Here is a 15,249-nt window from a genome sequence, read left to right as displayed (position 1 = left end):
TCCTACTCTGCCCCAGATGTTTTTGTTTGTTTTTTTAACTTACGTTTAGTATTTTTTTTATTAAAGCCAGCTGAGTGCACCCTTGGGCAGCACATACACTAAAATTGGAATGATAGAAGAGCAGCATAGCTCCTGTGCAAGGATGACACACAAATTAATGAAGCATTCCATAATTTTAAACTAATGTAACATTGGTTGTCAACCATACTTCAATTACAAAAAAAAAAAAAAGCTGGGGGGCACCTGGGTGGCTCAGATGGTTAAGCATCTGCCTTCAGCTCAGGTCATGATCCCACAGTCCTGGGATCGAGCCCATATCAGGCTCCCTGCTCAGCAGGAAGTCTGCTTCTCCCTCCCCCGGCTCTTGCGCATGCTCACTCTCTCTCAAATAAATAAAATCTTTTAAAAAATAATAAAAATAAATTAAAAATAAATTTTTAAAAAGCTGGCTAAGCACATGCATTCATTACCTCTTCTTTTTTTTTTTTTAAGATTTTTATTTATTTTATTGAGAGAGAGAGAATGACAGACAGCATGAGAGGGTAGAGGGTCAGAGGGAGAAGCAGACTCCCTACGGAGCAGGGAGCCCGATGCGGGACTCGATCCTGGGACTCCAGGATCATGACCTGAGCCGAAGGCAGTTGCTTAACCAACTGAGCCACCCAGGCGCCCTCATTACCTCTTCTTCCTGAGACCCCAATTAAAATGCTAATAAAGGAATTTTTAAAATGATACAAAACCCATACGTAATAGAAAATGGGAAGGAGACCACCAAAACATATATATTTTTTTAATTTACACAAGAAGTGAGTGCAGTCTGACTAAACAAAATTAAAGGAACCATAATGTGGAGTAGGTGCAGAAGGAGGCTGCAGCCAATAGGAAGGTGAAATAAAGATCTCCATATAGAACAGAAGAACCCTTCCTTATCTCGAATACAGTCAGTAGGCATTTATCCCAGGCTAAAAATCAAGAGTTCTCATCCTCTCTGGGGAGGAGTTGGGCAGCTATTTGAGCATTTTTTTTTTTTTAAGATTTTATTTATTTGACAGAGAGAGAGGGAACATAAGCTAGGGGAGCTGCAGACAGAGGGAGAAGCCGGCTCCCCACTGAGCAGGGAGCCCAATGCGGGATTCGATCCCAGGACCCTGGGATCATGACGTGAGCCAAAGGCAGATGCTTGACCAACTGAGCCACCCAGGCACCCCCTATTTGAGCATTTAATGACTGAGTGAAGCAGTCTTCATTCTGGCACAGGAGCTGGTTTTCTACCCACTCACCCTTGAGTGAAGTTGTGCAAGTTGGCAAGACCCTCCCAAGACCACAAGATTCCTAATCAGCATTCCAATTACTTCATCTTAAACATGAACAGACAACCAAGGATTAGATTAATAGATTTTTAAAAGAAGTCTCCAATTTAGGGGGAGGGGAGAAAGATAAACAAAATGTGACCATAGAGGAAATAAAGAAACTTCAGAGAACTTAAAAAATAATAGTTAATATGCTCATGGACTTTTAGTACACCTATGAAATAAGAATAATATACTCAGTATACTCAGATGAAGTAACAATCCAAGAATAAAAAGTAAGTCTTGAAATCATAAATAAGAAATTGCCAGAATTAGGGGTGCCTGGGTGTTTCAGTCAGTTAAGCGTCTGCCTTTGGCTCAGGTCAAGATCCCAGGGTCTTGGGATGGAGCCCCGCGTTGGGCTCCCTGCTCAGAGGGGAGTCTGTTTCTCCCTCTGCCTCTCCCCACCTCCAGCTTGTGCACGCTCTCTCTCTCAAATAAATAAATAAAATCTTAAAAAAAAAAAGAAATTGCCAAAATTATAAATTCACTATAAGTGTTAAAAGATAAAGTGAATGAAATTTACAAATAGAAGAAATATGGGGCACCTAGCTAGCTCAGTCAGAAGAGTGCACGACTCTTGATCTCCCAATCATGAGTTTGAGCCCCATGTTGGGTGTAAAGATTACATAAATAAATAAATAAACTTTAAAAAAAGAAGACATACTCAGAGAGATGGAAATTGCGAGAGAAAATATAAGAAAGAATAAATCCAAGAGAACTAATATTACAAGAGAAAGAGAAAACAAAGTAAATAAAGAATGGAAAATTACTCAAAAATAATGGAAGAAAATTTCCCAGAGCTTGAAGTGTCTACTAGCACAGAGCAAAAACGAAGAAAAAACAACCTTGTAAAATGTTAGAACTGCAAAAACAGAGATCTTAAATTTCCAAAGAAAAGAAGTGACCCAAGAATCAAGCTGACATTGGAATTTTTACCAGCAACTCTAAATATAACAAGATAACAAAGAGTTCCAAGTTTCTGAGGGAAATATTTCTTGAACCTCAAAACCTAAGAAAAAAAATTACTTTTCAGAAAAGTTCCACTCCTAGCTGAATTATCATTGAGTAAAAGATCAGAATGGGGGCACGTGGGTGGCTCAGTTGGTTAAGCGACTGCTTCGGCTCAGGTCATGATCCCAGAGTTCTGAGATCAGTCCCACATTGGGCTCCCGGCTCAGTGGGGAGCCTGCTTCCCCCTCTGACCCTCTCCTCTCTCATACTATTTCTCACTGTCTTTCACTCTCTCTCAAATAAATAAATAAATAAAACCTTAAAAAAAAAAAAGGCAGAATGAAAACAGTTTTAGATCTGCAGGGATTCAAAAAGGTAAACTCCCACATACCCTTTTTTATATTTTTTTAAGATTTTATTTATTTATTTGACAAAGAGAGGAACAGAGAGAGAGAGCACAAGCAAGGGGAGCAGCAGAGGGAGAGGGAGAAGCAGACTCCCCACTGAGCAAGAGCCTGACGGCTGATGGGGGGGGGGGGCTCAATCCCAGTAACCTGAGATCATGATCTGAGCCAAAAGCAGATGTTTAACTGATTGAGCTACACAGGCACCCCTCAAATACCATTTTTTAAATAGAGTTACTTGAAGATAAGCTCAAGCAAAATGAGATAGAAAATAGGGTAGTTGACAATATCAGATCTAATTCAGGAGGACAGGGCAGATCTAATTCAGGGAAGTCCCAAGAGTTCTAGGCTAGATTGGAAATAAAATCTCTCTGGGAGAGAAATCTGAAAAAGAGAGAATTCAACTGAATAACTAATTACTATGATAGAAAGCTTAGAAAGTGCTGTTTTCTGGTGTTCAACTTTTAGATCCAACATATTAATAAATTATGAATAATCTTGCTATCATTAAAGCATAGTTTGTAAATGTATACCATTGTTGACAATATAAAGGTAAAACGCGCCCGATCTCGTCTGATCTCGGAAGCTAAGCAGGGTCGGGCCTGGTCAGTACTTGGATGGGAGACAATATAAGGTAAAAATGCAGTGGACAGTTTAAGATGTGGAGCATAGGGAGGAAAGGTAAAAGTAAAGGTAAAAGCATTCAAGAGATTATGTTTAGGGACGCCTGGGTGGCTCAGTCGTTAAGTGTCTGCCTTCGGCTCAGGTCATGATCCCAGGGTCCTGGGATCGAGTCCCACATCGGGCTCCCTGCTCTGCGGGAAACCTGCTTCTCCCTCTCCCACTCCCCCTGCTTGTGTTCCCTCTCTCGCTGTGTATCTCTCTGTCAAATAAATAAAATCTTTAAAAAAAAAAAAAAAAAAGAAGAAGTAGGAAAAGTAGGGGCGCCTGGGTGGCTCAGTCGTTAAGTGTCTGCCTTCAGCTCAGGTCATGGTCCCAGGGTCCTGGGATGGAGCCCCACGTCGGGCTCTCTGCTCAGGGAGAAGCCTGCTCTTCCCTCTCCCACTTCCCCTGCTTGTGTTCCCTCTCTTGCTGTCTCTCTCTCTCTCTGTCAAATAAATAAATAAAATCTTTAGAAAAAAAATTAAAAGTAGGAAACGTAACTAATGGAAGAGCAAGTAATTGTTAGTCTATACTGAGAGGGTAGGAAGACACAAGATACAGGGTTTATAAGTTAGCTAAATCATCATCAATCTAGGTAGTTCATCAAGAAATGGTAGCAGAAGACTTAATAGTGTTATAATGGCAATACTCCCCTATTTTTCTGCAGATTCTATGCAATCCTATTAAAATCTCAGCTGCCTTTTTTTTTTTTTTCAAAAATTGACAAGCTGCGTCCCTCACGTGGAAATGTAAGGGACGCAAGATAGCCAAAATAATCCTTAAAAAGAAAAAAAAGGAAAACATTCATTCTTCCTGATTTCAAAACTGACTACAAAGCTACAGTGATCTAGACAGTGTAGTACTGGAAAAGTAAACATATATATATCACTGAAATGGACTTAAGTGTTCAGAAATAACCCATACATTTATGGACAGTTTTCAACAAGAATATCAAGGTAATTCAATGGGAAAAGAATAGTCTTTCTAACAAAGGGTGCTGTAATGATTGTATATCCAAATGCAAAAGAACAAAACTGGACCCCTACCTCACATTTACAAAAATTAATTCAAAATGGACCATAGACCTAAATATAAATGTTAAATCTGTAATACTCTTAGAGAAAACATAGGTATAAATCTGCGTGACCTTAGATTAGGCAATAGTTTTTTAGCGATGAAACCAAACATACAAGTGACAAAAGAAAAAAAATAGGAAAATTGGACTTCACCAAAATGGAAAACTTTTATATTACTCAGCCTTAAAAAGGAAGGAAATCCTGACACATGTTACAACATGAGTGAATCTTGGAGACATGATGCCAAGTGAAATAACCCAATCACAGAAGGACTGTATATTGTATGATTCCATCTATATGAGATACCTAGAGTAGTCAAATTCATAGAGTCAGAAAGTAAAAGGGTGGTTGCCAGGGGCTTGGGGAAGGGAGAATACGGAGTTAGTGTTTAGGAATTAGAGTACTTCCCAAACCTCAGTTTGGGAAGATGAAGTTCTGGAGAGGATGGTGGTGATGATTGCATATCAATATGAATGCACTTAATGTCATACAACTGTACATTTAAAAATGGTTAAATTGGTAATTTTTATGTTGTATATATTTTACCACAATAAAAAAAAAATTATCTCTTGTGCTTCAAGTACACTGGTTTGGACTGAATTGTGTTCCTTCAAAATTCCTCACCCTTTCCCAAACTGTGAACATACTTGGAGAGAGGCCTTCAAAAAGGTAGTTAAATTTAAATGAGGTTGTAGGAGTGGAACCCTAATCCAATAGGACTGGTGTCCTTGTAAGAAGAGGAAGAGACACTTGGGGAATATGCACAGAGAAAAGGCCACATGAGGACACAACACGAAGATGGCCATCTACAAGCTGGCCAAACCTGCTGACACCTTGATCTTGGATACCCAGCCTGCAGAACTGTGAGAAACAAATTTTTGTTGTTTAAGCCATGATATTTTGTTAATGTATCCCTACCAGACTAATACAGATTCTGATACTGAGAAGTGAGATGATGCTGCAACAAATATCTAAAAAATGTAGAAGTAGCTTTATGATTAGAGGCTGCAAGAGTTTTGAGGTCCATGTTAGAAAAAGCCTAGCATGCCTTGAAAAGAGACTGTTGGTACAAAAATGGATATCAAAGGTGATTCTGGTGAGCTCTGGGACAGAAATGAGCATGTTGCTGAAAACTGGAGGAAAGGTAACCCTTATCAAATGGCAAAGAAATTGGCCAAATTGTGTTCTTGTATTTTGTGGAAAGTAGAATTTTTTTAAAAGATTTTATTTATTTGAGAGAGAGAGAGAGAACACGAGCAGGGTGAAGGACAGAGAGAGAGGGAGAAGCAGGCTCCCCGCTGAGCAAGTAGCCTGATGCAGGGACTCGATCCCAGGATCCTGGATCATGACCTGAGCTGAAGGCAGACGCTTAACTGACTGAGCCACCCAGGCGCCCCTGGAAAGTAGAATTTAAAAATAGTAAAGTTGAATATTTCTAAGCAAAGTGCTGAAGGTACAGCCTGATTTCTTCTTACTGCTTATAGTAAAATGCAGGAGAAGAGAGATGAATTGAAGGAATTATTAAGCAAAAAGGAACGAGAACTTGAAGATTCAGAAAATTCTTAGCCTATCTATGGCATTATGATTTATATTTGGTCACTCAGATGACCAAAATATATTTCTCAAATATATTTGGTCTTTGTCCGCTGTTCCTGGCTCATAGCTCCCAAAACCCTTGGAATTTCCTGAGCAATAAAAGCAATGGGAACATCTTTTGTCAAAATATTTGGTGACATAGGTGAAATAGATGTAACAAGCCCCTTTTTCACAACTGGGCTTATGTTAGTAAAGTGACTTTTTAAAGCACCTAAGGATGGGGGCTGGTTGCCAGGGGAACGAAACAGGAATAGAGGTTTGGAACTTTCTGTCCGATCCCACCCCCAACTCTTGGAAAGGGAGAGGGGCGAGAGTTTGAATCAATTACCAATGGCCGGTGATTTAATCAATCTTGTCTATGTAATCAAACCTCCATCAAAAACCCAAAAAGATGGGATTTGGAGAGCTTCTGGGATGGTGAACATGTGAGGTATGGGTTAAGTGATGCACCTGGAGAGGGCATGGAAGCTCTGCATCCTTTCACCATACCTTACCCAATGCCTCTCTTCCATCTGGCTGTTTCTGAGTTATATCCTTTTATAATAAACCAGTAGGAAAGAAAGAACCACTAAGAAAGATGTGGCTCTGAGTTCTGTGAGCCACTCTAGGAAGTTAATCAATCCTAAGGAGGGGGTCATGGGAACTTCTAATTTATAGCCAACTGGTCAGAAGTACAGGTAACAATCTGAACTTGCAGACAGCATCCTGAGTTGGAGGGGATCACTGGAACCTTCAATTTGTAGCCAGTTGGCCAAGGACACAGGTATATAACATAGACTTGCATCTGGCATATGAAGGAGCAGGAAAGACAGTGGGGTGACAGCACTCCTGTGGGACTGAGCCCTTACCTGTGGGATCTGATACTATTTCTGGGTAGATACTGTCAGAATTGAGTTAAATTATAAGATAGCCAGCTGGTGTCTGGAGAACTACTTCTTGGTAATGTGGGGAAACCCACCCCCCCTCCCACATGTTGGAATTGGGGGCAGTACCCAATTACTGTCCATATTACAAAAAAAGAAAAGGTAAATTCTACAAAGCACATCAAAGGTGTGGCTGGAAAATCATTTGATAAAGAGATCATAGGTGCTGTAGGGTCTAAGGGCAGGCTGCCCCAAGATGGGCCACTTCGGCATGAACATTATTTTGAATTAAAAACAATTAAAACCCAGCAGATTCAGAAAAAGCTTTTTACCTCCCCCCTCAACTGCCCCTTTGTGCCAGGAAGAGAGCTATTAATAGACACTTTTAATAGAGCTATTAATAGAGCTTTTAATAGAGCTATTAATAGCTATTAATATTAACTGCCCCTTTACCTAAGAAACTTATCTACATAATAAGGTAACCTTGGTTTTCTAAACATCTTTCACCTTCCTGCTAATGGTCTTTCTCCCCTTTGTATCCTCAGATACCCTCTCTTTAGCTCATACAAGCATCACGTTGCCTGACTGTCTTTGGAATTTCCATGTCTGTGTAGATTCCCTGTATATATGCTATTAAATTTGATTTTCTCTTGTTACTCTGCCCCCTATCAATTTGATTCTTAGTCCAGCTAGAAGGACCTTGAGGGTAGAGAAAATTCTTCCCCCTGAGAGTGTGACTCATGGATTTAATCAGCTATCTCAGAAGTATCCAGGAATAGAGATGAGATTATACCAGCAGAAACACTGCCAGCTCGCAAGAATGGGGAGAGAGTCACCAAAATAAAGGAGTCCTGTTGGACTTCTGGGATTCTACAGGATAAAAAAAGTAGAGCTATCTGGCTGCCAGTCCTCATTATCCTTCAAGAAAAGGGAGGAATAACACCAAAAACTATTCAGAGATGAGTAGAACTGTCACTCCTACCATGAGCCCAGAGGATACAGGTCTGGGGGGCAGGGGGCAAGGCTGTATCCTCAGTTTTAGTGGGTCAGGCTGCTACCAACCAATCCCTCAGGAACAAAACTACTGCCCAGAACCAAGAGGATGATGCTGCCACCCCCGTAGCCCCAGAGGGCAAAGTATTGAGCCAGAAAATCTAATGGAATTTGCTTTGCTAAGTTTTGGACTTCCTTTGCATCCACCCCCCCCCCCCTTTCTTGCTGATTTCTCTCTTTTAAAATGGGAATGTCTATCCATGCCTGTCTCACCATTGTATCTTAGAAGCACAGAATTTCTCTGTTTCATAGGCTCACAGCTGGAAGAAGAATTTACCTCAGGATCAATCATATTTCAAGTCTCATCCATACCTGATTTAGATGATATTTAGATGAGGCTTTGGACGTAGAGTTGATTCTGGAACGGGTTAAGAATTTAGGATTGGGGTGAATGTATTTTGTACATGAGGATATAAACTTTGGGTACCCAGAAGGCAGAGTGTTTTGGACTAAACTGTGTTCTCCTAATATTTATATGTGGAAGCCTTAATTCACAATGTGGCTGTATTTGGGGACAGGGCCTTTTAAAAGGTGATAAAGGTTAAATGAGGTCCTATCCAGTCTGTGGCATTTTGTTATGGCAGCCCTAGCAGACTAACTCAGACACTGTCAGGGAAGTGAAAAGACAGTGCATAGAATGGGGAAAAATTTTGCAAACCATATATTTGATATTATATTTAGAATATATAAATAACTCTTAAAATTCAACAATAAAAGGACAACCCCATTTAAAAAAACGGGCACAAAATGTGAATAGATATTTCTCCAAAGAAGATATACAAATAGCCAAAAAGAAAACTTCCTAAAAATTGTGCACACCACCCTGCTTATATCCCATGGCAAAAGCTCACTACATGGTCATTCTTTGCTCAAGGGCAAAGCTTTTACTGTGGATGGTCATGGACGCATCAAAATTAAGTTCTATTACTAAAATAAAGAGAAAATAGCTAATGAGTGAAAACTATCAATTGCTGCCACACATCTCTACCTAGAAAGCAGCACAGAGACTCAAGGAGATGAAAATATGACAGGCTAAGGACATGAAGATAGAAAAGGCAGTTTCCTAATTTAAATTTACTTAGAGTCCCAGAAGGAGAATCAAGAGAATGGAAATGAGCTTATATCCATATAATGAGTGCTATTTTTCCATATTGATAAAAAACATAAATCCACACATCAGAAGTTACTAAGAAGATTTAAGTAAAAAGAAATCCAACCTGGAAAATTCCAGTGAAACTGACAACATAAAAGAAATTTTTTTTTTTTTTTTGGACAACATACCTTAAAATCAGTTGCATTAAATCCTAAAGACTGCTGTAACATAGTGCCACAAACTGGGTGGATTAATATAACAGAAATTTATTGTCTCACGGTTCTGGATTCTAGAAGTCCAAAAGCCAGGTGTCAGCAGGGTCACGCTTCCTCTGAACTGGTAGGAGAAAATCCTTCCTTGCCTCTTCCTTGTTTCTGATGATTTGCTAGCAATCCTTGTCATTCCTTGGCTCACAACTGCAAAACCTCAATCTCTGCCTCCATCAGCATCTGTTATATCTTCATATACCTATGTCTCTGTGTCTCTTTTCCTCTCCTAAAAGGACACCAGTCATATTAGATCAATGGGCCGCCCTTCTCCAATATGACCTTATCTTAACTAATTATATGTGCAATTACCCTATTTCAAAATAAGGTCACATTCTTTTTTTTTTTTTTAAGGTTTTATTTATTTATTTGACAGAGAGAGAGAGCGCAAGAGCGGGAACACAAGCAGGGGGAGTAGGAGAGGGAGAAGCTGGCTTCCCGCGGAGCAGGGAGCCCAATGCGGGGCTCCATTCCAGGACCCTGGGATCATGACCTGAGCTGAAGGCAGATGCCTAATGACTGAGCCACCCAGGTGCCCCATAAGGTCACATTCTTAGGTACTGGGGCTTAGGGTTTTAACATATCCTTTTGAGTGATACAATTCAACCCATAACATCAGGCCAGGAAAAAAAATCAGCTTACTTACAAAGGCACAGTAATTAGACTGACAGCAGACTTGTTAACACAAAAGGGAAGCCAGAAGCCAGAATAATATCTTCAAGTACTTAGAGAAAATAACTGTCATCTTGGAATTATGTACCCAGTAACACTATTTTATAAGACCAAGGACAAAATAAAGACATTTCACATAAACAAAAGCACAGAGTTTATTACCAATTGATCTTTGCCAAAGGAAAATATAAATGACACTTCAGAAAAAAAAACCCTAGAAAAATTTCTGAAAGACAGGAATATGGTAATCAAAGAAATTAGTGAACATGTGGAGATATCTAAATACACATACTTTATAACTTTCCAAAACTGATTGAAGAAGAAATAGTAAGCCTGAATATTTTTATAACAAAGAAATTTGATTGGTAGTAAAAACTCTCTCATAAAAAAAAAAATAAAAGTCCAGAAGTTTATACATATCAGTTCTACAAAATATTTAAGGAACAAATAATTTTAAACTTATTTTCAACTCTTCCAAAAAATTTATAAAAAATAGAGTTAGAAAATGCCCTAGTCCAACTCATTTACTGAAGTTAATAAAATATTAATACCAAAGCCAGACAAGAACATTAAATTATAGAGCAATACTCATGGAAGAAAGTTACAAAAATAATAAGTAGCAAACCAAGGACAACAATATATTTAAAAGATAGTGTGTTATAACCAGGTTGGGTTTACCCAGGCATAAAAATGTAATTTAATACTAGAAAATCAATGTAATTTACCACATTAAGGTATTAAAGAAAAAAAGTTGGGGCGCCTGGGTGGCTCAGTCAGTTGGGCGTCTGCCTTCGGCTCAGGTCATGATCTCAGGGTCCTGGGATCGAGCCCCGCATCGGGCTCCCTGCTCCGCGGGAAGCCTGCTTCTCCCTCTCCCACTCCGCCTGCTTGTGTTCCCTCTCTCGCTGTCAAATAAATAAATAAAATCTTTAAAAAGAAAAAAGAAAAAAGTTTATCAATAGATATACAAAAAATATTTCATAAAATCCAATATCCATTTATGATAAAAATTCTAGCAAGACAGGTCCTGTCCTAGCGACACACCTCACTGCTAGGGGCAGAGGCATGGGAGGCTTGGAGTGTGGTAGCTGTGGACGCCCTCCACTCTGCGCCCCACCGGCCTCAGCTCCATGCCCGGCCAGCCCGCTGTAATCACAGAGATTAGCAAGTGGCTGCCTGAACTATTTTCCAAAGGATAAACATTATAAGGCATTGAATACAGAAGCTCACCAAGAAAATCCTATTTTTTAAAAAAGGTTTTCTTATTTTTTTTTTTTAGAGATTTTATTTATTTATTTGACAGAGACAGAGACAGTGAGAGCAGGAACACAAGCAGGGGGAGTGGGAGAGGGAGAAGCAGGCCTCCTGCCGAGCAGGGAGCCCGATGTGGGACTCGATCCCAGGACCCTGGGATCATGACCTGAGCCGAAGGCAGTCGCTTAACCAACTGAGCCACCCAGGCGCCCAAGGTTTTCTTATTTTTAAGTAATCTCTACACCCAGACTCACAATCCTGAGATCAAGAGTCGCATGCTCTCCCAAATGAGCCAGCCAGACACCCCAAGAAAATCAATCCCATTGGTCGGGGGGGGGGCGGGGGAACACAACTTCCAACAGCCACAGGGATGCTGCTCTTCAGGTACCACCTGAAAAGCTCTTTCTCAGAAGGTTTTGTGTAGATTCTGTGCAGTGATGGGGAAACTGCAAAGCAAACTCAGACACAGCACTTTTTTTTTTTTAAAGATTTTATTTATTTATTTGAGAGAGAGAGAATGAGAGAGAGAGAACACATGAGAGGGGATAGGGTCAGAGGATGAAGCAGACTCCCTGCCGAGCAGGGAGCCCGATGCGGGACTTGATCCCGGGACTCCAGGATCATGACCTGAGCCGAAGGCAGTCGCCTAACCAACTGAGCCACCCAGGCGCCCCCAGACACAGCACTTTTAAATACAGCAGGCCCAGTGGAATTACTGAAGAGAGGATTCGAACTAAAGCTTGTCAGGAGTATAGCCCAGCCCCCGTGGACACTGTCTCTGTTGTTGCTGCTCTGAACTCAGACCTGTGTGTCTCCAGAGGAAAAGATAAGACAGCTGTGGCCTCTAACTGGAAAACTGGAAATGTGGTGAAAGGTTCAGAGGACAGGAATGAGAAATCAGTAAGGTAGCCTGTATTCACAAATCAAGCCAGTTCTTCAGCATCTGTCGTGGAAGGACGGTCATGATGTGGCACTTGCATGGTCCCTCACAACCAAGGCCGAAGTTCCCTGGCCACGCCCTGGTGGTCACTGCATTGGCTGAGTCTGGATGTGTCACAGCTGTGCCCTGGCTCTCGGGACAAGACCCTTCTTCATGGGATGTTGGGACCAGTGTACAGAGAGAGCCTCTGTCTCTAGGAACCTGGTCACTTACCTGTTGCTGGGTCCCCCAAGAACCACATACACTACAGACATCTGAAGATAAAACCGTCAGATTATGGGACAGTCAGGGCTGCAGGTACCTCATACATTTCCTGCAAAGCAGCATGTTCAGACGTACTGCGAGGTCAGTGAGGACAGACACAAGTGTATCTCCTGCAGCAATGGCTTTGGAGGGGAAGGCTGTGAAGCCAGCCACACAGTGGAACCTAAGGCAGACACGGAACAGAATATGAGAATATAAGGGGCATTTCCAGACTGTTGCATCTTGTGTCTTTCTACCAAGGGCACTGGCCTCAATGCCTATAATTGCTACTTTATCACATGACTACAAAGTGACATTTTGGGGGGCACCTGGGTGGCTCAGTCCTTAAGCATCTGCCTTCGGCTCAGGTCATGATCCCAGGGTCCTGGGATTGAGCCCAACATCGGGCTCCCTGCTCGGCGGGAAGCCTGCTTCTCGCTCTCCCACTCCCCCTGCTTGTGTTCCTGCTCTCGCTGTCTCTTTCTCTCTGTGTCAAATAAATAAAATCTTTAAAAAACAAAAAAACAAAATGACATTTTGGAACCAGTATACTGGAGCCTGCCTGTTCACCTTGTCCCTAGATAGATTAGGATCTTTGACTTCCCCGGCTGTTGGCGATACTGGCTCCTTACGGTATGCAAGTTTCAGCAGAGGAATTCACCTGCTCAGAGGGGACCACGGCAGAGGGCTGGAACTACGGGAAGTGGCAGTTTTCTGAGACCAAGAGTCATTTCACTGGACAATATCAAACCGTGGCCAATCAAAGATGAAAACAAAAACAAAAACTAAACTTCTTAGCAAAACAATTATGGAGGAGAAATTTAATCTAACAGAAAGCTATTTTCGGGGCACCTGAGTGGCTCAGTTAGTTAAACATCCAACTCATCAGGTCGTGAGTTTAAGCCCCATGTTGGGTTCCACTTAGGAAAAAAACCAACTGTTTTTAAAAATGCTTATAGTAAAATATAATAATTAAAAGTAAATGAAAATGTTTATAGCAAACATTACCTTTAGTGGAAAAACATTAAAATCATTCTCCTTAAAATAAGGAATAAGACAGGGGCGCCTGGGTGGCTCAGTCGTTAAGCGTCTGCCTTCAGCTCAGGTCATGATCCTGGGATCCTGGGATCGAGCCGCGCATCGGGCTCCCTGCTCAGCGGGAAACCTGCTTCTCCCTCTCCCGCTCCCCCTGCCTGTGTTCCCTCTCTCGTTGTGTCTCTCTCTGTCAAATAAATAAATAAAATCCTTAAAAATAAAGCTATTGTTTAAAAAAAATAAAATAAAATAAGGAATAAGACAAAGCCACTATTGTCTCTTCCATTCAACATCATATCATTGTCCTAATTAGCATACTAACACAAGAACAGAAATTTATAAGGATCAGAGAGGAAGAGACAAAAATACTACTATTCATAAATGATGATTGTCACCTTTAGAGTTTTTTATATAAAAGAATTGATAGACTAACCACTAGACTTAATAAAATAATTTAGTAATGTATCTAGATAGAAAATAAATATACAAAAATCAAGCATATGCTATACCCTGGATAGGAAATGTAATTTTTTTCCTTTTTTTTTTTAGAAAATGTAACTTTAAAAAAAGATAACCAGAGAAAAAGATATATACATGACCCATAAAAATATGACAAAAGATTCAACTTCACTTATGATAAAAAAATGTAAATTAAAATACAATGAAATATCATCTCTCATTATTAGATTGGCAAAAATTCAAGTTTGACAACACTGTTGGTGAGGCAGTGAAGAAAAAGTCACTCTCATGCATTGCCAGAGAGAATATAGAATAGTGCAACCCCTCTAAAGGATTACTAGGCATTATCTAACAAAAATATATATACATGTACCCTTTGATTCAGCTATCCATTTCCTAGGTGTTTTCCCTAAACAGGCACTTCCACAAACATTAAACAACATATATATGAGGTAATTCATTCAGGCATTTTTGTAGTAGTAAAATATTGCGTATATAGTTGGATAAACTATGCTTAATACATACAATAAAGAAATGGAATTGTAAAAAAGAATGAAGATTTCTACAGACTGATATAGAGCGATTTATAGGTATATTGTTAAGTGCAAAAGAGTATATAATATGCTACTTTTTGTATAGGAAAATGGACATATTTGCTTATTTTCTCAAAAAAAAAAAAAAAAGAACAAAAAAAAACAAAGAAGAAGGGCACCTGAGTGGCTCTGTTGGTTCAGCATCCAACTCCTGATTTCACGTCAGGTCGTGATCTTGGGGTTGTGAGATAGAGCCCTACCTCGGGCTCTGTGCTGGGTGTGGAGCTGCTTAAGATTCTCTCTCTCTCTCTCTCTCTCTCTCGCTCTCTCTCTCACCTTCTGCCCCTCCCCCATCTTTAAAAGAAAGAGAAAGAAGAATAAATCAAATCCTAATTAATAGTTACTATATAAATCTGCTAGGGCTACCACAAAATACCACAGCCCGGGTGGCATAAACAACAGAATTGTATATTCTCACAGTTCTAGAGGCTAAAAGTTCAAGATCAAGGTGCCAGAAAATTTGGTCTTTGTTGATACATCAACTCTGTTGGCATCTCTTCCTGGCTTGCAAATGGCTGCCTCCTCTCTGTGTCCTCACATGGCCTTTTCCCTCTGCATGCGCACAGGGAGAGAGAACGTGCTCTGATGTCTCATTTTCTTCTTATAAGAACCCCAGTCTTATCCGATAAGGGCCTCACCCTTATGCTCTCATTTATCTTTTATTACCTCATTAAAAGCCCTATCTCGGGGCGCTTGGGTGGCTGAGTCGTTAAGTGTCTGCCTTCGGCTCAGGTTG

At 40.5% G+C, this 15,249-nt stretch overlaps 1 non-coding gene and 1 pseudogene across 1 annotated transcript; both read left to right on the top strand.

Moving 5' to 3' along the window:
- The first annotated feature begins 74 nt into the window (after positions 1–74).
- LOC123845096 (U6 spliceosomal RNA) lies at positions 75–177 on the top strand. Its single transcript, XR_006790940.1, has one exon. It is a non-coding gene; the product is annotated as a U6 spliceosomal RNA (small nuclear RNA).
- Positions 178–11,938: 11,761 nt separating this feature from the next.
- LOC123841704 (WD repeat-containing protein 31-like) lies at positions 11,939–13,144 on the top strand (annotated as a pseudogene).
- The last annotated feature ends 2,105 nt before the right edge of the window (positions 13,145–15,249 follow it).

Source organism: Mirounga angustirostris, unplaced genomic scaffold, assembly GCF_029215605.1.
Source record: "Mirounga angustirostris isolate CCGP_5_RB_7025 unplaced genomic scaffold, mMirAng1.0.hap1 SCAF_5, whole genome shotgun sequence".
Classification (NCBI taxonomy): Eukaryota; Metazoa; Chordata; class Mammalia; order Carnivora; family Phocidae; genus Mirounga; species Mirounga angustirostris.
The sequence above is the reverse complement of the archived record's forward strand: the minus strand, read 5'-3'. Positions and strand labels throughout refer to the sequence as shown.